Source organism: Rhodamnia argentea, chromosome 4 (assembly GCF_020921035.1).
Source record: "Rhodamnia argentea isolate NSW1041297 chromosome 4, ASM2092103v1, whole genome shotgun sequence".
NCBI lineage: Eukaryota > Viridiplantae > Streptophyta > Magnoliopsida > Myrtales > Myrtaceae > Rhodamnia > Rhodamnia argentea.
The window spans coordinates 29,352,551-29,369,268 of NC_063153.1; the positions used below are offsets into that span (position 1 = coordinate 29,352,551).

The 16,718-nt window shown below is 39.7% G+C and overlaps 1 protein-coding gene and 1 pseudogene across 1 annotated transcript in view; both read left to right on the top strand.

Annotated features, from left to right (window-relative positions):
* The window catches only part of LOC115729093 (glutamate receptor 2.1-like), a 380,267-nt gene that overhangs the window by 140,866 nt on the left and 222,683 nt on the right, over nt 1-16,718 (top strand). The window lies entirely within an intron of this gene.
* On the top strand, nt 10,250-14,654 carry LOC115748827 (annotated as a pseudogene).

The following is a 16,718-nucleotide window of genomic DNA, read 5'->3' on the forward strand; positions in this document are numbered from 1 at the left end:
CACGAACTTCGAAGCCGATGTCGAAATTACTGTTCACCGCCGGAATTACTGTTCACGAAACACTGTTCACCTATCAATGTTCACACGGTACTGTTCACAAAACATTGTTCACCCGTTATCGTTCACGGCGCTGTTCACCCCCCGAACAGAAAATCTCAGCTCCACGCTCTTGGGACGATGGTGGGGCTGCGATTCCGGCGGTCGGGACACCCGGATCTAGTGGGTCTCGGGTAGCGCTCGAGGGGTCGAGTGAGAAGGGGGCTCGGGTCGGGTGGCGTGGGGTGAGGCGCGGATCTAGGTGGTCGCGTGACCGAGGGTGCGGTGGCCGACCGGGTCCTTGCAGCCCACGGTGGGCCAAGCTTGGCAAGCGGCGACCGACGATGGAGGAGGCGGCGGACGATGGGGGCGTAGTGACGAGCTAGCACGAGGTCGGCGGTTCACGGCGGAGGAAGCTCGAGCTTCGCGGAGCCGAGCGTTGGAGTCGGGAGACGGCTCGGCTACGAGTCAAGCGACGACCGGGTGAAGGGTGGCGCGATGGTGGCAAGGCGGTGCGGTGGCGGCGGGCGGAGGACCAGCACCTTCGATTTGGTGGGGGGCATCGCAAGACGGAAGCCAAAGAAGGAAAGGAAGAAGAAGAAGAAGAGAGGAGGGAGGTTCGGTCGTGGGGTTGGGGTGGCGGAGAGAGAGAGAGAGAGAGTGGGTAGAAGGGTGAGTGGACTGGTGGTTGGGGAAAAGACAAGTGGGTCCCACAATCCACTCACCAATTAAGGCTTTTGTCCACAAGTGAATAATTGAAGGGCAAGATGGTAATTTGACATTTTAGGACTGAACGAATTTTTGGCTCAACCGATCGGGAATAAAATTTGGGTTTTCATGGGCTAGGTTCGGTCCGGAAAAGTTTAGGCATGAGGATTAAAATCCTAAGTCGCGTCTACGATTTCGAGACCCAATCGAAACCGAACGGCAAATCGGGAAGCGTCCAAAAATCGTCACTTACGTCCTTTTGATCCGAAATTTTATACCAACTAGAATTCAACAATAATCCTTTTTATTGAACTCGGTCTCTTAACGTACTACGAAATTCTAGGGCGTCACACCTAGTCATTATTCGGCAACTGCGGGGAAGGGCCTAGATTGACCGAGGGCCGCCATTGGCGGTTGACCCCCGCTAATGGTGGCCTTTGCCTGAGGACGGCGACCTCACCGACCACCGATAAGGGCTTGGCGACCCCGCTGGCCATCACCCAACCTCAACGGCCATTGGCGACAATGATCGGCCGGGGCCTCGCTGTTGCATGTCCTAGTTATTTTTAAATTTTTTTAAATTTTGTTTAGTTTTTAACCTTATTTTTTGAATTTCATTCATTTTTTTTTAAAATTAACTTTTTTTTAAGTTTAGAAGTTCACATGGATTGAATTTTTTTTAATAAAAATACCACATGGAATGATTTTTTTAAAAAAAATTGCCACGTAATATTAAAAATATAATAATAAGTGCCAAATAACCGGTTTGGTCGGAATTTCTCCGATTTGGCACTTAAGCGATTTTTATTTATTTATTTGGTAGTTAAGTGAGCCAAGAAGAAACTTTGGCACTAAAGTGAGCACGTACACAAACTTTGGCATTAAAGTGAGTTCTGTACATAAGTTTTGCCACTTTTAATATTATTTTTGATATGAAATGTACTAGTAGTGCATTTCTGGATCGATTGGACATGCAGAAATCCAATCGGAAGGCGAAACAATGATGTGCCAAGAACCGACGAATCGGGCCGATGACATTGGATAGTGCTCAAATTCGGTCGGCTGAAGTGAAACGGTGTCCCGATCAATATTCACTGCTTATGGTTGTGACTAATGATGGATTTTGGCGATTCGAGAATGTCTAGATGAGTTTTCCTATTTTTATTAGTATTTTCAAGATTTATGTTACTATTAATGGCAATTTTGTAATTTTGGATTTTGATGTTTAGAATTCTACTAGGGTTAGGTTTAGGGTTAACACCCTATAAAAGGTGTTGTTATTACGTTTTTGAGGATTATTATTGATTATTAGACTTTGAGATTTCTCCCTAAGTAAGATTTGCTTGTTATACTCGTTGAACGCTACGTCAATTTGCCCGAGTAATGAGTACTGAATTATGCAATATCAATACACAAAATTCACTCCAGTGACTTATTCATGTTAGATAGAAGGGTTTATTTAGTGTTTAGATAAATCAATCCACGACGTCTTACTTTAATCCTGTAACTTTTTCCCCTTTTGGTCTTGGGAATATGTCTCCTCATTGTAACGTGCATCACTTGGCCGAAAATATATCAATGCCAATTGTGTGTGATTGTGTATTTTGATGTGTACTATGGACAATGTGTGGTGTTTGAATCAGACATATGCTAATGTTATGTGGAATTGAAGTGCGAATGACATGCACAAATGACCAATGGAAGGATCAAATATCGCATATATTATGTAGGGGTGAGCAAATCGGACCACCTAGACCGAGACCGCCCGGACCGGACCGAGACCGGTGGGAGCGATTCGGTTCCCAATTCTAGGGTCCTAGGACTGGACTGCTTGGACCGAACCGATGTTTTTTTTTTTTTTTTAAAGTTATCCTCTCTTTACTTGTTAAGGGTGTCCAAGAAATTTTACCAAATTCAGAAGCTATTGGCACTCTCTATTTTTTATTCTCCTATGTAGAAGTCTTTTTAGTTACACTCTGTTTTATTTTTTGAAAGTACCCAAGCTCATATGCTCCATGTTAGGAATGGTGCATATTTTTTTTTAGCATGTGTCCAGTCCAATGAAACCCGCCCAGGAACCGGACCGGACCGGTGGTTCGGTTCCCAGTCCCGAAAAATTGAGAATCGAGACCATTAGTCCCATTCTCGGTTCTTGAGGGGAATTGGACTGAACCGGGAATCGATCACCCCTAATATTATGATATGAAACCCGAATGGCACGTAGGATAACATGGATGTTGAGTAATAAATATATGAATGACATGCCAAATGTTACGAGATCCAAATATGATATGTGGGAAAGGCATGTGTAAAGGCGTAGAGTTTAAATAGGACATGAGCTAGGTACATCTATAAATGACTTAGAATTCGAAAACGGCTTGAGCGAATGTCATTCTTAACGTTGAAGTTGAGCTATGGCATGTGTGAATGACATGCCTGAATCACATGCATGGTCATAGGGAATTCAAACGCAACATGCGTGAATGATTTGTGTAATGACATGGAATAACGAATAGAATATGTGCAAATTACATGTGTTTTAAAATGGAAATTTCAATATGGCATGGCGGAATGACACGTGTCATCATGGTGGGATCGGATTATGACAATGTGCTAATGACATACATATGACGTTTAGAATCGAATAGTGACATGCACTAATGACAAGCATGGTGCCATAGAATTTGAAGGATACGGGCAAATGACTTGCGCAATTATATTGGATTTGAATAGGACATGTGCGAATGGCATATGTTATGAAACGAAAATTTTGATATGGCATGATCAAATGAATTATAGAATATATATTTATCTGATTGATTAACCAATCTAGGTTTTTAGTAATTAACTGGAATTTTTTCTTAGTTTATATAAAACATATTGCAACCAACTTTTCCTCTTACAAAAATCAGTAAAAAAAATTTGTTAATCAAGAATTGACAAAATTTACAAAGGCAATAGTTCCTTCAAGAAAAAGAAGATTCCTTGTGGACTTGACTATTTCCTCGTTAAGTTTCGTCAGAAATACAAAATTTTCTGAGAAATTGTTCGCATTTATTGTTGCTTTTGTCTGCTACGACTTGTATAGTTGGCCCGTTCGACGAATTTTCGCCCCAATTAGTCGGTAGTCGGGATGGAAATCGATGGACAAGCTCAATTTAATTTTCCGTTGTCAGGTCATGGCAATATTTATCAGATTTCGTCCATTACATGACTTTTATGATCAGCCCGTTCAACGAAATTGCGCCCCAAGTAGACTGTGACTCGGGCTAGAATTCCATGGACTAGATCGAATGGTACGTCGAAAATCGTTTGATGCCTCGACATTTCGTGGAGAAAGATTGGCGGTCAGGTCATGCCTCGTGACGAAGAAAACCATTTTGAATAGAGCGAGTTGACTTCGGAGTCTTAGAACACGTAATATCAACACTTAAGTTTTCCCTCTTTTACTATTTCTCTTTTTATGATAACTTGTAAATTAATTGCCCGGTCAGTTTGATTTACACACATATCCTCAGTTTGATTTCAAGGCATACGCAGTTTCTTGGAAACTCGCAAAGCTTAGCTACAAACATGTCAAGTCCATTTGATGGTACTTCTGTGCCTCTTGAAGTCCGTTGGGACCAGTCCTTGAGTTGAATCGAATCAGAATCGACATGCAAGGAAAAAACAACAACGACAACAACAGAAAACAACATAATAAGAACAATATTTGTTACCTTTGCTAAGCCATAAATATACACAACTGTCATTTTTAACGATTCCTGATTGATTGCACATTCACCTGTATATGGTATACAGATAAGTGATCATGTTTGATTTGATTCTGTGCACAATTTTTCACCCATTTGCGAATTTCTCCTCTCCCCTTCGTTTTATTCCTACATACAAGGTTTTCTACTCAATACGATAATATAAGGATTTGTAAAACTAAGGCTTTCATCATGCTACATCAAATTCAACTTGAGGGGAAATGTCAGGTTAAGTGAAATATATAACCGAGACCGCTCTTTTTTAGCTGTCTAATCTATTGATATATGATCAATTGCTCACTTTACAATTTAGAGCAACTGTATCATTGTCCGACATTGGTATAGGCACATTTTAGTTGTTTTCTCTCCATTTCTCAACAATAGCTACTTGAAGGGAAGCAAGCAACCCTCAGGGAGAAGAAGAATAGTGGTAGCAACCAATTTCCCTCAACTGGAAACTATCTAGATAGCTTCATACCACTTAGTTACTTTCTCCTTATGCGCATAAAAGAAATGACCACCAAAATAAGTCGTGGCTTAATGTACTATTGAATGTACTATAGGGCAGGCCTTTGGGTACGTGATGACCTAATGTTATCATGCTTATTGATCCATAAAATCAACAAGCATGATATATCGGGTTTAGTGACCTTGGTCCGGGGAAGAAATTCCCTTACATAAAGACCATAAGAAAATACCTGCGCTTTGTGGCGCATGCCATACTCAATACCTTGTCATAATATTAAAAAAGTTTCATACAATGAATTTCCGTACTCTAATGAAGTGTTCCATTCTTTTGTACTTTAAGAAGAACATAATCATTGATTACATACACAAATCCAGTATTTTTCAATATATGTATTTTTTTTATCCTATCAAAATCACACTTGAATCAACTTATAGTCTTGATTAATTAAATGAGCATCTACTTCTCTATTCCAAAAGCACGTGGAAATCAAAGCCAAGAAACCTTTTTTTTTCTATGAAAATTCTATTTTTTTTAGAGTTCAACGAGATAAATTAAATTAAATCGATGAAAAAGATCATCAACAACGTGGAAAAAAATATCTTTTCAAATATTTATTCATGAAATAAAATTTTGCCCTACATTACAAAGGAAAGCATCTCAGTATAAAATATCATGCCCTCGTGATTTCTAAAACCAATCATCTCAGTATAAAATATTATTTGGTGTTTTAATAATGCATATCTGTTTTTTTCCTTTTTTAACTTCAGTTCCCCCATTAAACGACATATATTGCCTTTTTCCCTCAACACGCTCTTTCCTAGAAATTTCCTATGAAAGAGAGAGCCGCAAGACAAGGGCAAGCTCAGGACAGGACTAAGCGATAGCTCTGTCTCGTGACATTGTCATTGCTTAGAATTTGAAGATTAAACTAATACATTGGAAGTTTCACGGTAATGCCCGACAGACGTGCACCGCGAATACGACATATTATTGAGCAATATGCTTCTTGGAAAATGGTGTCCGTTTAATTTTATTAGTAACACCGGAGAGGCCCAATACATGAGAAATTATCGTCCCATTAATTTTGGAGATGATGTTAAATACTTCAATTGTGGTCGAAGCAACGTTATTTGGAAATATGGACAAGAAGAAAATCAAGTTCTTGAAGGACATGTAGAATGTCAGTATAAAATTTGATTTTGTGACCAGTTAAAAAAATTCATTTTGGAGATTTTCTCGAGTTATCTTGAAGTTCGAATCTAGAATGTTAATTTCGATCTTGATGAATTTGACGAATTCAACTATCAAGTATTGCAATTACAAGCCGTGTTTACAAATTTAACATTTTTCTAGATTTGGGTAGACACCCATTTTTTATTTAGGGTGCAATACTAGTTCAAATATGTACTTGTAATGAAGCAAACTTAATAAATAAAAAAATTCTATAACCATCTCATATGTAAATCTTTACTTATCAATTTCATACCCCCGATTTCATGCCACTATCTTCTTCACTTATCTCATTGTAATGAACACCAGAAAAAAATTATATTTTATTCCTCCAATAGTCCAATGTCATTTTGTATTTATTAATCAACAAAGTCATTTTCTGATACAGTGATTGACGACACATATCGACTTTTTTTCCTATGATCGTGCTCTTTCCTAGAATTTGCACGTGAAAGAGACCTGAGCATGCTTTAATAACGACTTGAGACGACCCTTCAGGTACAATGCAAAAATTACAAGCCCATGACGTTTCGATGCATACTAGTAATTAATACTAGCGACTTAATAATATTTCCATTGCCTGTAATTAGCAATTAAACGAATCTTGAAAATTTCACGGAAGTCTCCGGCAGACATGCATTGTTGATGTAATGTTGCCTAACTCGGATGCATCTAAACTTGTCTCTTAAGTCTCGACTTTCCAAGATAGAGACTTCGAAAGATTCAACTCAACGTAGACATTGCGTGACCCACTTTCTATGCTTGGAAAGTCTGAATTCCTTCATCCTTGATTTAAAAGAAAAAAAATCATAGATGATGATGATATAATAATCACATAGAACATACATAGTTGTAATTCCAAAGAAGCATAGTCAATTCATTCCAGGGCCCGTTCTTCATGTTCCCTTCGCTCATGAGAGGGTTTATTTACAGTCTACTAACAATCTTTTAGTTATGTAGTCACCCTCTACTTGATATCGTTCGAGATTTAACAAATCCATTGAAAAGGTAACCCATAGTAACCAAAGAAAAGTATAGTATTTCCGACATCTTTATTACAATAAAGCATAGGATTCTATTTATAGGATTAATATACATGACAAATATAGTGGCACGTATACAAGATCATATTCAAGATCGAAAATGAATCCCGTCAATTTTCTATTAATGAAAGAAAATATAACAAGATGAGGATATAGTATTCTTATATCCTGAATTTTTTTATTGGTCTAGGTAAACGAATTTTTGAAAAACGATCATCTCATATGATTTTCCAAAACATATAAACTTGTCTCCTTTGACCCATGAAACAAGTGCTTATGAATTAGTTTAAACTTTCGTGTGTTGGGCTGCTCCAAATCAAACGGCCTAGAACAACTTTTTTATTTGCACTAGTCAAGCTCATGCACAGTGAAATGAAAAGGACTCCTTTGAAAACCATAAAGTAGTTGTTGTTCAGACTCAATTTTTTTTTATTATCACTAGTCATTTAATATTTATCTACTCTATATCAATCATCATATGACTTCGACTAATCCTATGAATCAGGTACTTGGTGTTCAGACTCAATTTTCTTATTGAGCTGCATAAAAGACAGTAGATTAATTATTCTGTTTGTCTACACATGACTTGCGTAACCGGCCCCTTTCGACAAAATTTCATGTCAAGTAATTAGGATATGATCCAATGTCTGAGATCGCATAGAGAATGAGTTAATGCTTGCTTATTTGATTAGATTTAATTGACTAGAGCTAATTAATTTCAAAGTCATTACCTAAATCACATAATTTTAATCCTTACCAATAGCTAATGATAATACTGACACTACTCCTACGCAAGAAGCAATGACCTGTTGCTTTCATATGCATCAAATGAGTCAACATCATCCGTCGCATATGAAAACGACCATGTCCCACCTCTTAAACATATTGAAAATTCTATTGTTAGGGTTCCTAGTTCCTATTTCAATTTCTTGGATGACCTCATCGACAGTTGTTGTACTGACTTGTATCTGAAGTCAATAGGCCAGGTACTAAGTTCTCCCTCTTCTTCTTCTTCATTATTATTGTTTAAATTTGTAAATTAATTGCCGGGCGAATTGTACATAGAGATGTATTTATACACACCCTCGGAATATTGATATAATGCTCCAGCTTGCTATGTACCAAATAAATGGCTGAGGTTCTTCTTTTTTGTCAGAAAATGGCTGACGTTTTTTTTTTTTTTTTTTGGTCAGAAAATGGCTGAGGTTAGACGGTTATATTTTTGTCATAAATGGTTCCCTGTCTTCCTTTCAAGCTAGGTAGATGTGGAACAATGCAATGATCATTAGAGCCATTCTTACGTTGGGAAACATTCAAGTCAAAAGTTTTGTCTTAAAGGCCCACACAGCTTCTTGTAAACACACAAAAATCACTCAAACGTAATAGAAAGCCAATTTTACTAATGATGATGATCGTAGTTATCGTCACCACCACCACCATCATCATTATTATTATTATTATTATTATTATTATTATTATAGTAGTAAACAATATCAACGACGACGACAAGAATAATAATAAAAAGGTGATCAAGTTTGGTTATATAACTACTTTTCATTTGCTTTCGAATTTTTCTAAACTTTTTCCTAAACTTGATGGCTCTACTCAATATAGTCATATCTAAGTCATTCCTTCGAAACTTGAGGAGAGAGTTAAGTTAAAAATTAAAAAAAAAATTATAACGGAGACCCTTCTTTTATTAGTTGATTTATCTATCGATATAAAATCAATTGATCACTTTACAACTTAAAGCAATTGAAAGAGAGAGCACCGGAAATATAGTATGGCTTAACGTACCTATTGAATCTACTATAGTTCTGGTCTTTTGGGTACGTCATGATTGAATTCAAGCATGGCTTGAAGATTGGCCTTTCGCAGTTCTCCTGTTCAATTGGTCAAGGTAAACGAGGTGGACAAAAGACAAATTTCTACATTAAATTAGGGATGTCCCACTCCCATAGACAAGGACCTCTTTCTGGTGTTCAGACAAAATAAGGAAAAAATTAAAACTGACGGGACCATCTGGTGTGGAATTCTTAGGGTTACTTGTGGGTGACTGACATCTCACATTTTTTCATCTCCTAAGATAAAGAAGAGTTATTGCACGATTTATAGTTAATGTATTTTAACGTCATCTGATCCATTAATTATTTGAGTCTCAATTTTTAGACTCACATGACCAATGGTCTAGATGAGCTTAATATATTATTTTCATAGTGAAGTTTTTAGTGAAGTGCACGCACCCTTATTTCCTTATTTCTATTTTAAATTCGTGTTGAATTTGATCCCACCGTGCATGGTTCTCAAAGGGCTGTGCTAGCGTAACAATTTTTAGAAAACTATAAGAATGACGGCGAGAGTGGCTGCATGTTGTGGACCACAAATTCTTGAAAAAGTAGATGCCACAGTAATTTCTAATTGTTTATTATTTAATTTTTTGTGGCCCGGAATAGGCTTTTAATCTCATAGTAGATTGAAGACAGTCACATAACCATTTATCATTCTCAAATGACCCCATTTTATTACCATCGTAACTAAAGTTAAGGGTGGAATACTTGACCTCTCTCGTACGGCAGAAAAGAGATGCCAATGAGGCAACAATGTCTTGCCGGCTGTATGACATTAATACAAGAGGTTAATTCTTCGGCTCATGCAACAAAGAAGCAAAACGAGGGAAATGGGGTTGATAAAGGACCAAAAAGAAAATCTAAAATGACCATGTTAGACATGAACATAGACCTAAGTATTTTATAATATTAACTATATTTCCAGTGATGTCACAGTGGATTAGGTATTGTGTACTGTCGTCTAAGAATTTCTAAAGTTCTTGAACTCGAGCCGTTCCAGCAAAGTTTCATCATCTGTAAAACAATCCTGGGGTCAAAGAACTTCTGGGATTTCTAATCCAAAGGAGGAAAAAAAAAATTGAAATGTGGGTACTACCGTAGGTCATATTATCATTCTACATACGTAAGCCCAGATAGGCCCCGTCCACGTCGAGCAATCCTTGAATGCAAAATTTCCACGCCTTGTCTTACTTTTCAAAGCTCTTCCCCATTACAAATTCATCGTCGTCATCGTCATATCCTCCCAACTCTCTCTCGCTCTCTCACTCTCTCTCTGTCTCTCGTCCAACCCTTGCCTTTTCGCAAAAACCTTTTCCAATGATTCATCCAAGAATTTGGTTCGATGCTGAAAAGCTCCTCTTTAAGGCTCTCTCACTTTTCGCCATAATTGCAACCCTCGTCAGCTGCCCATATGTCGTGGCGGCCCAAAGGAGTAACAGCAGCAATCCGACGACGATCCCGGTGAACGTTGGGGTGGTTCTCAATCTGGAGACGTGGGTGGGTCAGATGGGATTGAGCTGTATTAACATGTCCCTCTCTGACTTTTATAGTTCAAACCCTTCCTACAAGACCAGACTCGTCCTCAACGTCAGAGACTCCAGACAAGATGAGGTTACCGCTGCCTCTGCAGGTTCTCCCTCACACCTCTTTCTCTCTCTCTGTCTCCCCCTCTGTGACGTACTGACTGGTCGTAGAGGACGAAGTACATTACGCAGCTGTTTGTGCGATGCTAGATGGAAAAATTGTTTGTGCCATTCGGAGCAATATGCATTCTCGTAGCATGAATTGTCTCTCCAAGAAGAAATGACCGAGGTTTAATTTTCAAGGGGTTTTTTTTTTCCAAATCAATGTAATAAAGAAGTCTTTATCATCTTCAAATAAAAGAAAATTTAACATCAAGTTGGTAGTTAAGTTAAGATTCAATTTGATCTCCTTCACACTGGGAATAAGGAGGGTCTCGAAGTCATAAAATATATCAATAATACTCACTCCCCACCCCCACACCCCCCCCTCAAGTATTTTGGTAAGTCCACGTCATTCTGTGCTTCATAACAAGACTGGTATCCGAGAGTAATATTTGACCGTGGAAACCTTTGAAATGGCATCGTATTGGTGTCGGTCAACAATTGATCTTTGAATACAAAGTTTCATGTTCAACAATTGTTCTTTGAATACAAAGTTTCATGTTCAACAATTGATCTTTGAATACAGGGTTTCATCGTACTGGAGGAATATAGTATCACTACTGTCGTCTGTTCCATTCTTTGAAGAGTATTACGGTCGCCTGTGACTCTCGTCCCATTATACATAGAGTAGAATTCTGGCAAATTATTGCTGCTTAGTGAACCCTATTATAGCGAAACTTCAAATTCTTTTCTTTGGGAAAATGTAATGATTTTTCATTTAGTTAAGCCAAACATCATGGTTAACGAGTTTGGTCAATCTAAGCGAGTGATTGAATATTTCCAAGGAAGTTATGTGGTACTAATGGTGAAATAAAACAAATAAGGTCTCAAGTTCCAAAATACTTCATCAAGTTTTAAGGACAGATGCCTTTTCCAATAAGAAATTCCATTATCTGCCGTATTGTTATTGGTTCACCGTCTTTTCTTGTTCACCTTTGCAGCACTTGATTTGATAAAGAACAAGCAAGTCCAAACCATAATAGGCCCTCAAGATTCAGAGCAAGCAGACTTCGTCATTGACCTTGGAAACAAATCTCATGTGCCCATCATCTCTTTTTCTGCTACTAGTCCTTCCCTCAGTACGTTTCGGAGTCCATACTTCATTCGAGCCGCGCAAAATGACTCGTCCCAAGTGAATGCCATAGGCGCAGTCGTGCAAGCTTTTGGTTGGAAAGAAGCTGTCCTCATATATGTGGACAATGAGTTCGGAGAAGGCATCATACCTTCTCTTACCAATGCTTTGGAAGATGTCAACACACGAGTGCCCTATAGGAGCCTTATTCGTCCTTCGGCCACGGACGATCAAATCCTGCAGGAACTCCACAAGTTAATGAAGATGCAAACGAGGGTGTTCATCATGCACATGTTACCTATGCTCGGTACTCGGCTATTTGCCAAAGCAAAAGAGGTGGGAATGATGAGCGAAGGTTACGTGTGGATCTCGACTAATGGAATCACCGACCTATTGAGTTTGGTGAATTCATCGGTTGTTGCTAATTCGATGCAAGGAGTGCTGGGCATTAAGACTTATGTCCCGGACACGCCAAATCTGGACAACTTCATGGTCCGATGGAAGATGAAATTCCATCAAGACAATCCATCCGTCATTAATCCTACATTGAACATTTTAGGATACTGGGCTTATGACGCTGCTCGGGCTCTGGCAATGGCTGTTGAGGAAATGGGTGCGGCAAATTTCACCTTCCATGTGATGAATGCTTCAACAGATGCAACGGATCTCGACACTATCGGGGTCTCTCAAAATGGTCAAAGACTTCTCCAAGAATTAGTCAAGACAACATTCACGGGCCTAAGTGGAAATTTTAGCCTTGTAGATGGGCAGTTAGATTCGTCGTTGTTCCATATTGTTAACATCAATGGAAACGCAGCAAGAGGGATTGGGTTTTGGACGCTAGAAAATGGCCTGCTGAGGGATGTGAATTCAATCAACACAAGCAAATATTCGACTTCGAAGAGTAATCTCAAACCGATAATATGGCCGGGAGATTCGACCTGCGTGCCTAAGGGATGGGAGATTCCCACGAATGGGAAGAGGCTCGGAATCTTAGTTCCCGTGAAGGATGGTTTCAATCAATTCGTGACGGTGACCGGAGATCCTAGCACAAACACATCCCAAGTCACCGGATACTGTATAGACATCTTTCGAGCCGTGGTAGAAAATTTGTCTTATGCTGTACCTTACGACCTTATTCCGTTTGCCTTGCCCAATGGAAGTAGCGCTGGAAGTTACAATGACATGATCAATCAAGTATTTTACCAGGTGTGAGCAAATGCTTGATTTCGTAGGATTACATGTCAATACTTACTATGCTATCTCATGGCTGACAAAGAAAACATTTCCCTTCCTTTTGTTGGAATAGGACTATGACGCATTGGTGGGCGACACGACAATCATCGCGAACGGATCATTGTATGTGGACTTCACCTTACCATACACCGAATCGGGAGTTGTGATGCTCGTTCCATACAAGGACAACAAGAGCAAGAATGCTTGGGTTTTCTTGAAGCCACTCACTTGGGACCTTTGGCTAACAAGCGGATGCTTCTTTGTGTTTATAGCATTGGTCGTGTGGATTCTTGAACATCGGATTAACGAAGATTTCGGGGGCCCAGTCTTGCATCAAGTTGGCACGAGCTTCTCGTTTTCGTTTGCAACAATGGTCTTCGCGCAAAGTAACCGCCCTTCTCTTTGATAGATCAATCGAACGTTATAACTAACATGTCGTTCTTGGAGAATATATATGCTTACCCTTAATTCGAATTGCGGGGGAGAGAGTATTGAGCAACCTAGCCAGATTTGTTGTGATCGTGTGGGTTTTTGTGGTACTTATACTAACGCAAAGTTATACGGCAAGCTTGAGCTCTCTTTTGGTGCTGCAAAATCTTCAACCAACCGTGGCTAATATGGATCAGCTCCTAAAGAGTGGAGAAAAAGTGGGATACCGGGATGGCTCTTTCGTACATGAAATGCTAAAGCAATTGAAGTTTGACAATTCCAGACTTATATCTTATCGGTCTGTTGAAGAATGTGATGCTCTTCTTTCGAATGGAAGCGCAAAGGGCGGGATCGCAGCGGCGTTTGACGAAGTCCCCTACATGAAGCTCGTTCTTTCCCAATATTGCAACAAATATACCATGATCCCGACCTTTAAAACTGATGGATTTGGCTTCGTAAGTCCTTAATCTCGCAATTTTATCCCTCAAATGTTTCAATTACTAGGATTATTCGTTATTTCTGTGATCGACAAATCTCATGTCCTGCTTCTTTTGGTTCCCGGGTCTTCCCCAAAGGGTCTCCACTAGTGCCGGATATTTCGCAAGCAATCCTAAATGTAAATGAAGGGCCTAAAATAATGGAAATCGAAAACACATGGTTTCCATCAAAATCCGTCTGCCTGAATTCGACTCGCCCAGTTTCTTCCAACAGCTTGGGTCTTGACAGGTTTCGGGGTCTATTCTTGATTGCTGGAGCTGCAGCTGTTTTAGCTCTCCTCATTTTCATGGTCATGTTCGTCGGAAGAAATTGGCATGTCGTTATAGGTTCTCCGGGTTCATTGTGGGATAAAATTGTTGCATTGGGTAGAAGATTTAACGAAAGAGACCTCAACTCCCATACTTTTAGGAAACCCGGATTTAGCGACGGGAATATGGAAGATGGTGCCAATGAGATTGCAACTGTTGAAGTTATAGAGCACACCAACTTCCCCCAAAGTCCGGCAAGCAACTCCAGCCAAATCGAGGTTGTCTTAACCGATGAGGAAGGGGCACCATCTGCAGAACAAGGACTTCGTAATCGTGTAGTCGAAGGGTATCCCGAGAGAGCGGTAAACGTCGAGCTTACCGATGTAAATTAAGAGATGTAAATGCCTCAAGAACCTTAGATACTGGACTTTCTTCCTTGACTAGTTCAACTCTATACTTGTAGATGATAATATCTTCCCCCTCATACTATTCTCATGTAAGAACCGCAATCGCTTATTGCGTAATCTCGGACAATATACACGAAAGATAGATGCTTTTCATCAGCTGAAGCGGGGTTATTCACCACAGGCTTGACTCAAATAATTGGTTGCTTAGGGAATGACAACGTTGAATATTTTCATATAATTCGGGGATTAAGTTGAGCATGTTCCAAAAGTTCATGGATCATATCAAACAAATAGAAAGTACGGGGACCACAACGAACAAATTAAAAGCTCATGGATCACATTGTACATTGAGCCAAAGTTTATAAACCATTTATAGCGTTATTCATTGTTCATATATATGAACTGGCATCTTCGTATCAGTTGAGGCCCACAATGGCACTAGCCTATTTCTGACAAGTAACCCTCAAACTTCAGGTCCAAAATTAAATGTAATTATGGGAATTTGAACAAAAAAAAAAAATAGAAGTTATGAAATAAGAGATTCTAAAACAATTGTTTATGCCTCATTAATGGAAGTAGTCCTCTGCATTGTTTTTTGTTTCTATATTTGGTTTTGAGCAACATCAACATACATTAACATCAACATCACATTTATCCCAAACTAATTGGGGTTGGCGGTCGATGAACCCAAAAATAAATAAAATAAAAGCAAGACCGATTGAGAGAAAAGAAATAATTATATAAAAAAAATAAAAATATATATATAGGGAAAAAGGACTAGAAAGGACAGTCTGGAATTCCGCACTTCCACAATGCTAATAGCTTTCCTCTACTCTGTCTTAAGACATACCGTACGCCGATCTATTTCATACTTCATTAAATCTTGTTTTACTACTTTCCCTGTCACGCCCCAATCCCCAAGCCTGCGACATCCCTACCAAATCGCCTCGGGTCACGAATGATAGCGTCCTAGGTATACTATCGACCTACAAAATTACGGCGCATGCGGAACGTGCAACACTCCCAAAACAACAAGATCAACGGGGATAGTACAGTAGGAAAATCACCACGGTCATTTCACAAAGACAATTTCATACATAAGCCAAATACAACCTTATTCTTCGGGGCGGTTCACAAGGACCTCAAAAAGATACACAATCGGGTAAGGTTGAACCATCATCTACTCCCAAAAGACTACTCTAAAATCCACAATCTAGCCTCCACGAGGCTCCAAAAAGAGGGCTATCACGGCTAAGCCCTAGAACCCCGACCAGAAGAGGGCTTGGACTCCATGTCGGATTCGGGATCCACTACCTCCCCATTTGGCATGTCCAAATCCATGGGATTTCAACAAGGGACATAAGGGCACGGGTTAGGCGGTCCCTCATATCTCCGTAGCGGGGTTGGAGTACACCATGGTCATTGAGAAAACAGGCCTGGAAGACATGCAGCACTAGGTGCGGCAAACCTTCCTCGACCCATATTCGGTGACATGTTGCTCCCGGACCCGCCCCGATAGCACTTCCTCATGGTGGACAATAAAGAAATGCTTATCGGTAGGGACGCCGAATCGGACTTGGCACTCTATCACTTTGGACCTGAAATTGTTAAACAACGGGGTGAGAAATAAATCTCGGTGAGTCAACCCCTAAGTCCGTCTGGGGCGTTGATTCGCTCGGACATCCTAACAAGCGATCATATCAACAAAGAGCATATATTTCAATCACATGCAAATTTACCCTCTAGGCCACACATAATGCTATACAAACTCGACTCAACAGTCAAACCAACCAAACCAATTTAATCGGTTGGCAAAGCATCACAATACTTGCATGCATAGAACACCACACATAGTCCATTTATTATCAGAAACGACTTATAGGTCCAGCACATTAGTCGGTTTGTGCTCTCTTAGCAGGACTAGACATCGTCCCTTACTTCTAGTGATGACTTTTGATAGTCCATGGGACTTCGCTCGATCAATCAAAAATAATGATTGTCGACACGGCACGGAACTAACAAGAATCCTTGAAAGGCTTCGGCCCTTTACAAGCTGCG